Source organism: Rana temporaria, chromosome 3, assembly GCF_905171775.1.
Source record: "Rana temporaria chromosome 3, aRanTem1.1, whole genome shotgun sequence".
NCBI lineage: Eukaryota > Metazoa > Chordata > Amphibia > Anura > Ranidae > Rana > Rana temporaria.
In genome coordinates, this window is record NC_053491.1 from 210,373,037 (window position 1) to 210,390,476 (window position 17,440).

General features: G+C 42.8%; 1 protein-coding gene across 11 annotated transcripts in view; it reads left to right on the forward strand.

Moving 5' to 3' along the window:
• PPFIA2 (PTPRF interacting protein alpha 2) overlaps positions 1–17,440 on the forward strand; it is a 480,721-nt gene that overhangs the window by 134,557 nt on the left and 328,724 nt on the right. The window lies entirely within an intron of this gene.

Consider the following 17,440-nt stretch of genomic DNA (forward strand, 5'->3'; position numbering starts at 1 on the left):
TGAAAATCGTATGATCTGGTATCGTACAAAAAAAAAATCGGTGTTTTTCCCTTGGGAACATTTTTGGACAAAATCTATGTACTAACGATAAGATTATTGAAAGCGTTATTTTTTGTACGATATTCTGATTGTGTGTACAGGGCATTACCATAGTCTTTCCATTTCCATGCCTAACTAATAGGATTTTTGTTTTAAACAGTTTATCTATTCAGCAGCTTATAGAACACTTTGGCTAAAATTCAGTGTAATATATTGAGAACAGTGGTGGACAGTGACCGGTTGCAACCCTGGGAAAATGGGTTTCCAGTGTATGCTAGTAACATGAATGAAATATTTTATTACATAATATGGGTAGGAACATGGTTGGATTAAAACAGAATGGGGCTCTAGGTAGCAACTTTGGCCCCCCTCCCATTATTTTAGGAGTTGTACACAGAGAAACCATACCTCCCAAGCATCCCTGATTTTGAGGGACTGTCCCTGATTTGGAGCAATGTCCCTCTGTTCCTATTTCCTCCTCATTTATCCCTCATTTTGGTCTGATCTATATAGTTGTATATAAAATGCACTTTTTAGCTTTCAAAAGTTTTTCCCCGTGCTAAACCTTTCATCCAATTTCTAAATTGCTGCATTTATACGAACGCATTAGGGACTGTAGGTTTGTTCGTAAGTGGAATGTGTTCACAAGTCGGAACACTGCTTGTAAGTGTAACTTCCGCCTGTGCAAGGATGTGGGATGTTCCGGCTTCCGCCTGTGCAGGGATGTGGCATGTTCTGGGCGCTCCTGGGGCTCTTCTGGCCATGCAGTACATGAAGTACTGGAGTGTGGAATGTGGAAAGGTAGTGGTAAAAAAAAAGCCTATGTGCATTTAATTAAACTTTTTTTTTATTAGTTCGCCTTTAAGGGGGTGTGCCAGGAAGTGTGTGCTATGCCTACATATGTCTGCTAGTTGGTGTCCCTCATTCCCATCTCAAAATGTTGGGAGGCATGGAGGTATGGAGAAGCCATACCATTTGCATCGCCTGTTCTGGCTTGGCTGTATCCAAAGCCAATGAACTACAAGTGTGTCCTTCCCTGCAGTGTAACGGGCAGGTGCACAGCTTTGACCAATCATTCTATCCCCTGGTCTAGTGCAGGAGCATGAACATTCTAGCGGGTTCCCTGCACATCCACTAGGCTAGGCCCTAGGCTTTCTTCCTAGGTTGGCTCTGGGTAGGGGAACACCACTGGTATTTGCACTGTATGTCTGCACCTTTCCCTGTTCTTGTAACAAACTATGTTACATATAATATGAGAAAAAAACAATCATGGCTTTGAGGGTCTAAGCTTCTCACAAAAGGAACCTTCTGGGCAGGATTAAGTGTCAGTACATTTTTAACACCGTCATTATACTGCAGCAGGTTGGCACGGCACCGTAGGTGTACGTCGGCCGCTTTAAGAGCGACAGGGGGCACGCGTGATGCCGAAGCCGGTGCGCGTGGCCCGCGGCCGTGATCGCCCCACAGAGAGCCAGAAAGGGGATCTGTGTATGTAAAAAAACAGATCCTTGTTCTGACAGGTCGTGTGTACTAGGCATTGGTGTGACCTTTCATGAGGTGTATCCCATGGCCTTATCCCTGCTCTGTCCTTCCATAACACTATTTGTATTTATGCTGGATAATACAGTGTTCGCTTTACTATCAAACTCTGCGGCTCTCATACACAGAAGGGATATTGTCATTTGTACACCCCGCCATTTCCTTGGCCTTTGACAAAACATAACTATCCCCTGTGTGTATCAGCACCCCAGATCTTAAATCCCAGCTGTCAAAATTACAGTGAGAGTTCTACTATCCGGCGTATATACAAATCGTGATATTGAAGTTAAGATGACTTGCCGATGTGATACCCCTTAGGAAAGGCAATTATTGTTTACACACTGGCAAAAAAAAACTATGCTTGGAGTTCTGCTATAAAGCTGCTTGACCAGGATGGATCAAAGATCACAAAGTACCTATACCTTTAACCTACGTTCCCCAAACTCTACCTCCTGTTTATCCATAAAGAAACATGTTACTCAAAAGGTGGAGTTAAATGACTGCAAGGCATTTTGTCATAAACATAAAAAAAATAATAATAAAAACATAATATTACAGACTGAACAAGGTTGTGAGTCCTTGAAGGTACAAGTTAGCTAAGTTATGCCCCCAGCAGCAAAACACCACCATGGGGACCCTCCCAGCTGACCTCAGACACCTACCTGGTTACCATCTAGACGACATCATGCCAAAGATGGGTCAGCACCGTTTTACCAAAACACCAGATTTAAACCACCTTCAAGGACTCCAAACGACCTAAACTTCTCTTACCTTAATCCAACAAGCACAAACCAAAACAATTAGGGTGGGAGGGAGGGGACATTCATCTGACGACTTCTGATTTCCAATTAGATCTTTTACAATCTTCCTGGCAAACTATACTCTTATAAACCGCCCCACCACCCCGCAGCTTCAGCCAATTCAGTAAGTACCATTACTTTCCTCACTATTTTAAACCAGTTAACCCCACTCTGCCTGTTTCACCTTCCACCCCATAATGTATGCCCTGCGTTTAATTCACTTCTTTCATAGCTTGGGCCTGCCCTATTAATTACTTATTATTATTTCAGTGAAAAAAGCTACCTTTAATCTCTACATTGTGTGATTACTTACTTTAGTTAGATGACAATGTTGTAGCATACTTCCATACTACTCCATGGTCACCATGTCTGTTGCTCTGGAATGAACTACATGATGAGGCTGTGAGGCAATCAATTGCAGCTCATCTTTTACTGAATGCATCTAAGATAAAGGTCTGGTAGAGATAAAGGAAATCCCAAGCTGTTTGTTTACAAAGAGAACAAAGCAGCAGGGACCTGTTATTTACTGGCAATTTAAATGGAATTTTATTTTCTATGTAAATGTCAGTTTTGCTGTAGTAGGTTGTATACATCTTACAAATGTGCCACTTCACTGCCAGAGTCGGGGAATCCCCCTGGAATGTTATGTAAAGGAATTTTACATTTTTAATGTTTCATTGTAAACATTAATACCATTGCTGCTACCTGTCAAGAAGATTTTTTTTATTTTTTGCTTTGCTCTATGCCCCCCAGGGCAGTCCCCTGCCCCCCATGCCATTTGTTTAACGACCCTTTGCATTTTAGCCTAGAAAATGGTCATTACTGATTTATATGATGAACTATATACAGTAGGATCCGATTTGGCATCCGAACTTCAGTAAGTTTGCTCAAACTACCCCAAACCGAACACAGGCATGTTTGGCACATCACTAATTCTGATGTTAAAGACTCGCCTATATCCATTCCTTTAATGAAATAATGGACATAAAGGCAATTGTGGATTTAGGGGGATTTTTTGGACCTTCTCAATGTAGTTGTACAATACCATAAACAACCTGCCATGTACAGTATGTACCAGCATTTATGCCCTACATCCAGTGGCAGGACAAAGTCAACCAGTTCCAATGGCAAAAATGCCAAATTGTGCCCCCTTTCTTGATGCAAGAATAACTCTCAGCATTGGAGTCTGTGTACACAATAATGACCCGCAGCATTGGAGTCAGCGTACACAATAATAAAATCCAGCACAGGTGTCAGTGCACCCAATAATAACCCCCAGCATTGGTGTCAGTGGATGCAATAATAACCCCCAGCATTAGTGTGAGTGGACGCCATAACAACCCCCAGCACAAGTGTCAGTGGACGCATTAATAACTCCCAGCACAGGTGTCAGTGGATGCCATACTAAAGCCCAACATTGTCAGTAGGCACCATAATAACCCCCAGTACAGGTGTCAGAGGACAAAGGAACAACCCCCAGCACTGGTGCCAGTGGTCACAATAATAATTTCCAGGACAGGTGTCAGTATTATTAAACCCCTTCCCCACATTGGTGGTCAGTGGGATTGAAATGTAACCCCTCCCATGACCACCAATGTGAGAGGAGGGGGTTAACTTTCACTGACATTAACACAAATGCAGAAGGGGGCGGTGAGTTCGAATTTCACCGGCACGAGAACCAATGCAATGTTGGGGGGTGGGGGGTCAACATTTAGGCAGGCAAGTGGGCAGATGGGATCTATGTGGCTGGCTGCATCCCCATTCCACCCACACAACAAATGGAAATAGCAAGTAGAGAGGAGGTTTTGCATCGGGTTGTCCTGCACCAGAGCACCTGGGACAGTTGGAGGAGGTAGGACGGTGCAATTGCCGGCATATGCCACCAATTTGACATGCGATTTGACATGTCAAATCGCATGTCAAAACGCACCATAGCCCAAAATTAACGCTGTTAAAAAGGTAAAAAAAAATTACAAATTCTACAAACTGTAAAACAAAGGGGAAAAAAAGATAATTAAGGGTTTGTTTACACTTTGGTCCCTGAAGAGTGATTAGCATTCTGATGATTGCTTTTCAGAGAGCATTTGGCAGGTGATAAAGAGGTGTTGTATCGCCTCGTCACCACCTGCTTTAACCATTTCAACCCCCCCCATTAGCTTGCTGCAACTGTGTGCCTTGCACACAGTTGTGGGGCACCACTTGCAGAGCGGCGCCATTAACTTGAATGGGTGACGTTCAACAGAGGGTATAATTCATGCCACAGCATAAAAAGCAAAGCATTGTGGATACAGTATATTTATACCCGCAGGCGCTGCCTCTGTAGCTAAAGGGGTAGTGGTAGAGGCACACAGGGGATACCAGATTATCCCTCCTAGCCAGCATAATTTAATCACACCCACATTTAGCCACGGCATGCTACGCTTGCCACAGGTCAATCTTCCCCCTAAATGTCCCTGAGGCTGGGTTCACACTGCTACACTACTTTCATCCTACTTTGCTCTGCTACATTGGTCCTACATTTATCCTACATTGGTCCTACATCCATTCTTCTTTCATGAACAGGATACTACTTTGGTCCGACTTCAATGATATTCAATGGGTTGAAGTAGGATCAATGTAGGACCAAAAGTAGTACAGGGAGCATTTTCAAAGTCGGACCGACTTGTGTAGGACCAGTTAAGACGGCTCTCATAAGGAAACATTGATTTTCACACGTCATGCTACATGAGCTCCCAATGTAGGACCGTTTGTCGGACAAGTGTGAACCCAGCCTCATTCTCAACTTCAAAAGTTGAGAGGTAGGGTCCAAATTTTATGGGCTGTGCTGGCAACGTACCTTGGATATTTATTAATCTTTGAGGCCCTGCAGCCAGGCAGCCTACTATAAAGGTAGCAGGGCAGGGTAGCAGGGCAGCAACTTGTAAGTCAGCTGAAGGAGTGCTCAGAGAAGGCAATCCCCACTATCCTGTAGGGTCTCTGTTTGCCTGCACATATGGGCCCGGATTCACAAAGACTTACACCAACGAATCTACTGATACACTGTCGTAAGTCCAAATGTGCGCTGTCGTATCTATGCACTGATTCTCTAAATCAGATACGCCTGAATTGTGGCAAGATACGACCAACGTAAATCTCCTACGCCGTCGTATATGGGGTGCATATATACGCTGGCCGCAAGGGGCGTTTCCGTTGATTTACGCATCAAATATGTAAATGACCTAGATACGCCGATTCACGAACGTACTTGCGCCCGTCGCAGTAAGCTACGCCGTTTACGTAAGACGTACGTCCGGCGTAAAGACAAAACACCTCTATAGGTGGCGCAACCCGTGCAAGGTATGGAAGACGGAACAGCCGTCGTATTTTACGTCGTTTACGTAAGTCGTACATGAATGGGGCTGGGCGTAGGTTAAGTTCACGTCGTTGCCATTGAGCCGTCGTATCTTAGGGCGTAAATTCGACGTGATTCTGAGAATGCGCGCGCATGCGCCGTTCGTTCGGGAAGTCATTTACATGGGGTCACGGCTAATTTTAATACAACACACCCACCACCTTCCTGCCGGCCCATTTACGCTACACCGACTTAACTTAGGGAGCAAGTGCTTTGTGAATACTGGCCTTGCCTCTCTATTTTACGTTGGCGTAGCGCAAATGAGCTGCGCTACGCCCGCTCAAATGTACGCCGCTCTACCTGAATCTGGCCCATATATATATATATATATATATATATATATATATATATATATATATATATATATATATATATATATATATATATATATATATATACTGTATATAGCATATATATATTTAAACCTTGGATTGCGAGCATAATTCGTTACGGAAACATGCTTGTAATCCAAAGCACTCTTTTATCAAAGCAAATTGCCCCATAAGAAATAATGGAATATCAGATTATTTGTTCCACAACCATTTATTCATAGGTTTTTCAGTTTATAGTTCATATAAAAAATTATAGCAATGTGATAGGTTGTGCAACCATAAAATGTCCATCCACAAATGGAAGCCTCCACAAGGGGATTAGAAGCAAAATCCAGCAGAAGCTACAGAGTAAAAAAGAGAAGGCGCCTCTAAGTGTAGCAATATGTTAAATTGAATGAAGGTACAACTTTTAGCAGCTCACATGGTTGATTATTAAAAGAGGCATATCTAAGTATGCAAGCATCTAGGGCAGGGGTCTCCAAGCTTTTCAAAACAAAGGGCCAGTTTATTGTCTTTCAGACTTTAGGAGGGCCGGATTGTGGCGAGCAGGGGTAATAGATGTCAATGGCCCAGCATCAGTGAAAATAAATATGGCCCCAGGGCTGGTGGTCAATAGGAAGTGGAGTAGTATACCATCATTGGTATTGGTGGAAGATATAGTGCCCCATTGTTGGTGTCAGTTGGAGAAATACTGCCTCATATCAGTGGGAGGAATAGTGCCCCTAGGGCCGGATAAAGGCTAGCAAAGGGCCACATCTGGCCCTCGGGCCGCAGTTTGGAGACCCCTGATCTAGGGTAAAGCTGTCCATGTAGACCAGCTCTCACGTTGCCCGTCTGCAATCATGACCTGGAAGACTACCCTGCAGTAGAGCAATCTGAAAGTGAGGCTTGAAGTGCTTGAAGTGCTTGTGGAGTGCCACGTGGAAGAGATGACGTTGATGGCCATGCAGAGGATGGTCTATGTGGACAGCTTTACCCCCGGATGCCTGCATGCTTAGATGTGCCTCTTTTAGTCATTAACCATGAGAGTTGCTAAATGTTGTACCTTCATTAAATGTAACCATATTGCTACACTTAGAGACGCCTCTCTTCTCTTTTTTACTCAGTTGTGACATGACGCTACTTGTATGTCAAGACATTGCTTGTTTATTAAGTCAAAATGTATTAAAACATTTTGCTTGCCTTGCAAAACTCTCTCAAACCAAAGTTTTACTGTGTATATATGTATGTGTGTATATATACAGTGTATATATATATATATATATATATATATATATATATATTTCTATCCTTTTGCTGTAAGAAATACTTATCTACTTATCATGAAAGACTGCAAAAAAAAACTGGATGCTCGTAAACATGTGTATCAAGCGCTTGAGTGTTAATTCATTTCATTGGCCAGAATAATAATTCATTCTCCTCCTCTAAAAGCCTAAAGCCGTGTACACACGATCGGTTTGTCTGATGAAAAAAGTCAGATGGACTGTTTTCATCGTACAAACCGATCGTGTGTGGGCCCCATCAGTCTTTTTTCCATCGGTGTAAAAAGATAGAACATGTTTTAAATTTTTCCTAGGGATAAAAAACCGGAAATTCCAATCGTCTGTGTGGAACTCTATCGGAGGAAAATCCATGCATGCTCAGTAGTGTTGAGCGGAATACACCATATTCGATTTCGCGATATATCACGAATATATAGACGAATATTCGTGAAATATTCGCTAAAATTGAATATTCGTGATATTTTATCAAAAAAAAATTTTGGAGAAATTTCGCTAATGCGAAATTGATTGCGAAATTTTGACAACTGTGGTAGGAGAACTCTGATTGGCTCCGATGCAAAAGAAGGGCGGAGAAAGTATTCGCGAATATTCGTGATATTTTATTGAAATTTTGCTAATGCGAATGCGAAATTGATTGCGAAATTTTGACAACTGTGGTAGGAGAACTCTGATTGGCTCTGATGCAAAAGAAGGGCGGAGAAAGTATTCGCGAATATTCGGAAAACGAATATTCGCGATTGCGAATATTCGGCAACATAAAAGGATCGCCTCAGCTTAGCTACTCGGCCCAGGGTCTCTAATCATACCAGCAATGCTTTTAGACGTCGATAGGATGTGATCTGTTTTAAAAATAAATTTGAAAAAATACGAATATTCGGAATAGCGAATTTTGGCCGCGAAATTCGAGTTATTCGCGAATATTCGAATATGCCATATTCGTAACGAATATTCGCAATGCGAATATTCGTGAGCAACACTAATGCTCAGAATCAAGTCGACGCATGTTCAGAAGCATTGAACTTAATTTTTTTCGGCTCGTCGTAGTGTTTTATGTCACACCGCATTTTGGCACGGTCGGAATTTAGTCTGATAGTGTGTATGCAAGACTGATGAAAGTCACCTATATCGGATATCCAACGAAAAAATCCATCGGATTTTATTCCATCAGAAATCCGATCGTGTGTACGTGGCATAAGTGTGCATGGACACATAGGCTAACATTCTTGGGGGACTTGAAGGCAAAAAAATAAAAAATGCCAGACATTGCTAACAGCAGCGTTAAAAATGTCCAATGCACATGCGGCCAAAATGTACCTTTTCTTCACAAAACAGTCACAGTGACAGTTTTCAATGTTCTGCAAATATGTATTCAAGTGCTATGGTGTGACATTTACTGGCAGGCGCACTTGTATGCCAGTAGTTTTTTTTTTCCCCCTAAACAGTTTCTATAATTAGAGTAATTGTGGCTCAGCGAGGCTGATTTGCTGTGTATACACCTCTAGGCTTCCCATGTTTTTTTTTTTTTTTTTTTTTACTGGCTCAAAAATGCAGACACAGTAGATGTTAGGGGCTTTCAACTTTGACAAAGCAAACGTGTATATTTCACCCACAGAGATAGAGAAGATATATATATATATATTGCCTTTAAAGGGGTTGTAAAGGTTCAATTTGTTTTTCCTAAATAGCTTCCTTTACCTTAGTGCAGTCCTCCTTCACTTACATCCTTCCATTTTGCTTTTAAATGTCCTTATTTCTTCTGAGAAATCCTCACTTCCTGTTCTTCTGTCTGTAACTCCACACAGTAATGCAAGGCTTTCTCCCTGGTGTGGAGTGTCATGCTTGCCCCCTCCCTTGGACTTCAGGAGAGTCAGGACACTCTCTACGTTGCAGATAGAGAAAACTGTGTGTTAGTAGGCGTCCTGACTCTCCTGTAGTCCAGGGGAGGGGGCGAGCATGACACTCCACACCAGGGAGAAAGCCTTGCATTACGGTGTATAGTTACAGACAGAAGAACAGGAAGTGAGCATTTCTCAGAAGAAATAAGGACATTTAAAAGCAAAATGGAAGGATGAGGTAAGTGAAGGAGGACTGCACTGAGGTAAAGGAAGCTACCGTATTTATCGGCGTATACCGCGCACTATTTTGCCCTGAAAATCAGGGCAAAATCGTGGGTGCGCGGTATACGCCGATACCCGCTTTCCCACGCCGAGTTTGAATACTGCGCCGGCATATACCGAGCGCAGTACACTCGGGTATCTTCCGGCAGTCTCGGCGCCTCTCGCGCTGACGTCCTGAGCGTACAGGACGTCAGCGCGAGAGTTGCCGAGCCTGCCCGACGATACACGAGTATACTGCGCTCGGTATATGTCGGCACAGTATTCAAACTCGGCGCGGAAAACGAGCGGGGAGGACGCGAGGACGCCGCAGAAGGACGCCGGACCCGACAAAGACGGACGCCGGACCAGACGAGGCCGCCGATGGACGCTGCGCAAGACACCAAAACTGTAAGTACAAAAAAACTTTTTTCCACAGGAATTCGGGCAACTTTAGGGGTGCGCGCTATACGCAGGAGCGCGATATACCCCGATAAATACGGTATTTAGGAAAAAAAAATTATACCTTTACAACCCCTTTAAAGTGGACCTTTCACTTTCTTCCCTAAAATTCACAGCAGCATGCATCTCTACATGCAGATGTGAAATCGTCTAACACCAGTTACTTTAAAAAAAAACATTTTTTTTTTGCTTTTATCTACCTTTTTTGGTTTCCACTTCCTGATTTCTGTGAAAGCAGCAGTAATATAGGCACCAGCTACATTGATGCCCTCTGTTAAAACATTGTCACCAATTGCCTTCAGGGAGATCATCGTTTCTAAATTTAGAAATCTTGCAGTATTGTCACATTCTGTATGCGCCAGATAAAGCGTACAAAAAGTTTTCAACATAGTTGTGAGGGGACCCAGGCAATGCAGAAGTTGAATCAAACATTTATGAACATTAGGGAAAAAGCCACATGAACATAAGTAAATATACTTGTACACACTTTCTCATATTTTTGCCAGAGTTATAGATGGGGGGTTGAAACACCTCTTTAATGCCCATTGGTTTAGCATTGTTTTCTGAGGAATTGTTGCACATCACCTATGTTGCTTTTGCACAACCTACACAGAGGTATTGGAATACTTGATCCATGCATGGTCATGGGTCACCTAGCCTGGCCATTAAGGGGCCAATTCAGGTCTTACTTGCTAAAATCAGTTTATCTCTATATCATTTACATTCATTATCATGGGTCAAACTGTACACTCCCACCTGCAAGATGTTTGATAGATACAGTATGTAATCATTGACTAACTATATTTGAATGGAATTATGAAGTTTCTTCTCTGCGCCATAGCGGGAAGTCTTTGGGGCAGATTCACAAAGATCTGCCCCAGCGCAGCGTATCTGAGATACACTACGCCGCCGTAACTTACTTTTTTTGGTTTGAATCCTGGAAAAATTTGCGCCATAAGTTACGGCGGCGTAGTGTATCTCTCGCGGCGTAACGGCGCCTAATTCAAATCGGCGAGTAGGGGGGCATGTTTTATTTAAATGAAGCGCGTCCCCGCGCCGAACGAACTGCGCATGCGCCGTCCCTAAATTTCCCGCCGTGCATTGCGCTAAATGACGTCGCAAGGACATCATTGTTTTGACGTGGACGTAAATTACGTCCAGCCCCATTCACGGACGACTTACGCAAACAAATTTTTTTTTTTCAAATTAAACGCGGGAACGACGGCCATACTTAACATAGCAGGTTTAACTATACACCACCAAACAGCAGCTTTAACTATACGCCGGAAAAAGCTGACTAGAGACGACGTAAAAGAATGCGACGGCCGCTCGTACGTTCGTGGATCGGCGGAAATGGCTAATTTGCATACTCGACGCGGATTACGACGGGAACGCCACCCAGCGGACGCCGAAGAATTGCATCTTAGATCCGAAGGCGTACGAAGACGTACGCCTGTCGGGTCTAACCCAGATGCCGTTGTATCTTGTTTTAAGGATTCAAAACAAAGATACGACGCGGGAAATTTGAAAGTACGCCGGCGTATCAGTAGATACGCCGGCGTACTCGCTTTGTGGATCTGCCCCCTAGTGTTTATGAAGTTCTGTTGATTGGGAATGGGAATGATTGGAAATGGTTTTTAGTTGCCAAGTTTAAAGGAGGGGGGGAGTTTGGGACTTTAAGAGCCGGTTCACACAGGGGCGACCTGGGATCCGACTTGAAGTTGCCCCAAGTCGTCACAAGTCGTGTGTTTGAGAAAATCAATGGAAGTGAATGGAGCCGTCTTAATGTACACTACTGAAGTCGCTCCGACTTAAGAAAAGATTCCTGTACTACTTCAATCCGACTTGTAGGCAACTTGTAGGCAACTTGTACCCATTGATTTCAATGGAAGTCGCCTCAGAAGTCGGATCACTGTCTTAACTGAAGCAACAATACAGGAAGATAACATACATTTCTCAGGCAAACCCCTCCCTCCCACAGAGCTGATTGTTGTTTGATTGGCCACTGGAAAGCCTCCTGTCCTTGAGGCGACTTGAAGTTGCCTTGTACTGTCCTGGGGGCAACTTGAAGTTGCCTTGTAAGTTGCCTGATGATTCATACTCAAGTCGTGTCCAAGTTGCCTACCAAAGTCATGCTGGAAGTCGTGTTGCCCCTGTGTAAACCAGGTCTAAATGAAGCACAAAATTAACCAGATGTAGAAGGATAATTTATTATACAGCCATAAATATGACATGATGTAACCAAAATAAATATCACAGTAAAAATAGTTGTTGCATAGACTTAGTTACAACACAAGATTAAACATAAACCACAGTGTGTGTTGTGTGGTACCATTGCCGAATGTACAAAATTGTATAAAACATATTAGCAAGGAATACATGTCCTCACAGATTAAGTCATTAGGGCAGGGGTGTCAAACTCAATTTCATAGAGGGCCGCATCAGCATTATAATTGCCCTCAAAAGGGCCGGTTGTATCTGTAAGATTAGATGTCCATCGCATCCTCTCCCCTTACATTAGATGTCAAGAGCCCCCCCACCATCAGAAGTTGAGTCCCCCACTCTCCCTTACATCACGGTGCACCCCACTTTCCTTATGCTGCTGCTGGGAAGAAGCTGGATGCATTGCTTGAAAGCAGAAAGTATAGGGTCTGGAGTAGGACCAGAGGAGGGCTGGAGTTCTCCTGCAGCTGCAGAAGAGGTGCGAGAGCCACATGAAATGGCCTGGAGGGCCTGATTCGGCCCGTGGGCCTTGTGTTTGACACCTATGCATTAGGGTATGCATCTTTGTAATCTCTACATATTTTGGGGGATAAATACCACCTCATCAAGAGCTGATGCATATGACAGTTCTGTAAAACAAATTCTATGGAACGTATATATATATATATATATATATATATATATATATATATATAAATATATATATGTATAATGTGTACATACCTATGCAGGTTGTAGTTTGCATATTCTGGGTGCAGTTTGTATTTTTCATTACTTGTTTTTGATCCATTGAAGTCTATGGAACCAAAAACAACAAAAAAGTCCCTGGCCCTTTCCATAAAATGCACAACCATGTTAAATGGACTGTAGTGTGTTTCTGCAAAAACTGAAAATGCAGTAAAAAATGCATAGGTGTGAACCAGGCCTGAATGTACTCTGGAATTCTGTGCTTGGTTCAGTAGGAATGGCATGAGGTCTTGTTTTAGTATATCAGAAATGCAGCAACAAATTCAGATTGCAGTGAAAACCAATCTGTTTGTATGTTATGGTGGGTTTTACATTGTAGAAAATACAGACATTGCAAATATATCAGCAGCTGCATTAAAGTGGAGTGGTGAACTGCTAACAGCAGTACAAGTTGTTTTTGTTGGTTTGTTTCAAAATCCAAAGGTATTTAAATTAACATCACCATGCATTATGACTAACTTTGTAACTATGTAACTATGCATTATAATTCTGTAGGAAAAATCTCTGTGAAATAATATTAGTGATGCATAAAAGTGAGTTCACAGCAGCCATGTACACACAATTATATCACATGTTGCTTCCTTACACTGGACTACATACAAGTAAAATTATCAATTCTAGTGAGCTACCCCTGTAAACTTTTAGATTTGACCAAAAGCCAGTGTGGAATATTTCTTCTGCTGAAAAGTGCATTGCAAATAGAAAAATATATAGAATATTAAAAAAAAACAAAAAATTGAAAACTGAAAGGGTCGTATACTATAAACAGCGTTAATGTTGAGTGCTAATAAAGTGTGGCCAACTCCACACAAAAGTCTTTAGACAGATGATGAGCCAGGTGATAATTCAGAAAGTGTCCATAGGTGATCCTAGAGTAGTAATAGTGTGCACCTTCCACCAAACTCTCCAAATCCACCACGTGAGAACACAGTCCCCTTAACGGTATACACTCACCAGAGCACAATGTATAACCAGCATGACCCAGGGAACACTCGTCTGAACCACGGACCACAATCAGCATTGGTCAAGGAGACATATGGATGATGTAGGCTCCTCCTGCTTATCCAGCAACAAGTGTGTCCGGGGAGATATCATTCCAGGTCATGGCTCCTCTCCCGGCTCTGCTCTCCTCTCCCGGCTCTCTCCTCTCTTCTCTTCTCTCGAACACACAATGGACACTCCATTCATCTCTCGATACAAATGTATCAACTTTCCGCTCTCTTCGAGAGTTGATACATTTGTTGCGAGAGAAGAACAGAGTGTCCATTGTGTGTCCAAGAGAAGAGAGGAGAGAGCAAAGGAGAGGAGCCATGACCTGGAATGTTATCTCCCCGGACACACTTGTTGTTGGATAAGCAGGAGGAGCCTACATCATCCATATGTCTCCTTGACCAATGCTGACTGTGGTCAGTGGTTCAGACGAGTGTTCCCTGTGTTATGCTGGTTATACATTGTGCTCTGGTGAGTGTATACCCCTAAGGGGACTGTGTTCTCACGTGGTGGATTTGGAGAGATTTCGGTGGAAGGTGCACACTATTACTACTCTACTCTAGGATCATCTATGGACACTTTCTGAATTATCACCTGGCTCATCATCTGTCTAAAGACTTTTGTGTGGAGTTGGCCACACTTTATTAGCACTCAACATTAGCGCTGTTTGTAGTATACGACCGTTTCAGTTTTCACTTTTATTGTTTTTTTACTATTTTATATATTTTGATTTGTTTTAAATAGCAGCTCAGATAGGTTCCTTATGTGTTTGCAAAAATTATAAGGAACATTTTTGCTATTACCAATATTGTCTCTCTGGATTATCTCTTTGTGATCTCACTTGGGAACAGCAGTTTAATCTTTGGCGCCAAGTGGTGTATTGGATGCCTTGTATACACTTATTTTTTTAAATAGAAAAATATGTTAGAGCAGAAATTCATCCCGAACTTATTTTTTACATTTTGGATAGAATAAATAATGGTTAGAATTTTTAGTCAGGTCCTTATTACTATCATTGACCCCAGATTTTCACTTGGTATCAGTATGACAGCAGGACAACACAGGAGAGGAATTAAAGTCACCAGGACAGGAACACAGGTATGGTGGTCAAACCCTAACAAAAGGGCACTGACCTCATGGCTTCATTAGGTCTGCACCTGAAATAAAGTGAACTAACTAAAACCTGAATCTTCTGAATTGGACCAGACTGTCACATTACATTTACACATTTTGCATAACATTTTCTAAAAGAGAAGTGCTGTATTTTAATTGCTTTGATGAAATATACACAAGGGACTGGAGCTCAGAGACTTCGGTGATGAGATGCAGCAGAATTATTGTCAGAATTCTGAACCTTTTTAATATGACATGCAGTTGGGCTACGCGACTTCCAAAATATTAGAAAAAAAGTCACAACAGTTCAGCCAAACCTGATTAATTTATTTCTATTACTCCCACACAGTTTGAATTTTGTTTTTAAACTACATACATATGCATAACTGAAACCACTATTTAACCAACTCAGCTCTCATATATAGTTTGACAGTGTGAGGCCCTGCCACTGCGAAAATGATTTTTAAATAGACACATGGTTTGTACACGTGCTGAGTCCGGGGCTTTGGAGTATTAATTATGCGTGGAGAAAAGTTTTTTTAACTTTCTCTGGATTTAGTTTTTCCCCAGATTGGGCTCTGTAGTTTGGAGATTTGGAAAGGAAGAAATCTCCAACCCAGCATTCCAAATCTTGCAGAAGACATGCAGGCTGAGTGTGCATGGCCGTTATACTAATAGGCTTGGGCATAGTTCAGTGCTTCCATTAGGAAACAGGTGTACTCCATTTAGGAGACAGGTGTGCTCCACCCAAAACCCAGGAGGTCTCAGGCTAGGAGACAAGAGGGCTTCCGATGAGTGTCTGAATATCCTCTATTAAGAGGCCAGGGCATGGGTCCATGCAGCTGGGTACTGCAACTGTAGGCTGAGAGCTGGGAGAACCCAGGGAACCAGGAGAGTTGAGTAAGACAGTCTGCAGGACCAATCAAAAGACAAGATGTGGAAGTGGCACTGGTGAAGAGAGAGCCAGGTGATTCTGTATTATTTTTGACCATGTTTGTTTTGATGGTGAACAACCCTATATGGGGAACCCTGATGTGGCCGACAAGCCCTTAACTTTAGATTCCGACTCATATGGACACCACTGAGCTAACTATCACAATAGTTATGTGTGTGTAGCATGCTCAATGTCTACAGCTGGTTAGGTAAACGTGTGCAACGTTCAGAGACTTTGATTATTTATGTTGCATATGATTGTTCATTAACGGATCTGGTAGCAAAGATAAACTAAGCCAATTGCTTGCCTTGTTTTTGTTCAAATTACAATTTTCCACAGTTGGAAATGGTTGGAAATTACAGTAGACAACTTTGAATGAATGAATGAATGAAAATGAATGAATGAAAAACTTATAAAGCGCGGCGCATGCGAACTGAATCGCTTCTGGGCGCTAGTTGTTCGTGTCTCATGACATCAAAAGAGCAGAGTTTTGATCTGTCTTCTGAAAGTCAGGTGGTTTTCCTCCAACCGAATGCTGGTTGGTAAAGTGTTCCATAGTCTAGGACCCTGAAAAGCAAACCTTCTTTCTCCTTTGGACTTGTATTTGGTTTTTGGTACCCTGACCAGATTTTGGTCGGTGGATCGCAGAACGCGATTCGAATTGTGAGGTTCTATCTTGTCGCAAAGATATTGCGGAGCCTTCCCATGGATGCACTTATGTGTCAGGCAGAGTGCTTTAAATGCAATTCTGTCTTTTACTGGCAGCCAGTGAAGGGTTCTCAACGAAGGTGAGATTGATTCCCATTTTTTTTTCCCAGTCACCAGTCTGGCGGCCGTATTCTGAACGACTTGCAGACGGGAGATTTGGTACTTTGGGAGTCCGAGGTACAGGGCGTTAGCATAGTCCAGTCTGGAATTCACGATTGTTTGCTTGGTTACTGACAGACAGATACTGCAGATATGTTTTTTTTTTTTTTTACTGTGCCTAGGTGACATTCAGGAAAGTACTCACCTCTTCAATGATCCAAGGCAAAGACATTTCTACCAGGGTCATCGACTGCAGTTTGTGGGTCAGTCATAGGTGTCATATTTGTGGGGTTTTTTTCTGCATAAATGGGCAACATGTCTTTAATAACTATCTTTGTTTGGGGGTATTGGAAACTATCCAAAAATGTTATGTCTTAAAGCGGAGTTCCACCCAAAAGTGGAACGTCCGCTTAATCCACTCCTCGCCCCCTTACATGCCACATTTGGCATGTAATTTTTTTGGGGGGGGGAGTGGGGGCTTCAGGAGGAGTGGGACATCCTGTCCCACTTCCTCCTTCCCCCGAGGGGCCGCTAAGGCGATACGTCATATCGCCTTTTGGTGGCCCCTCCCTGTAGGCGATCGCCTGGGACACGTGACAGGTCCCAGGTGATCGCCTGTCCAATCAGATAGCGCAGCGCCGCTCGTGCATGCGCAGTGAGTGCCCGGCCGTGAAGCCGAAAGCTATC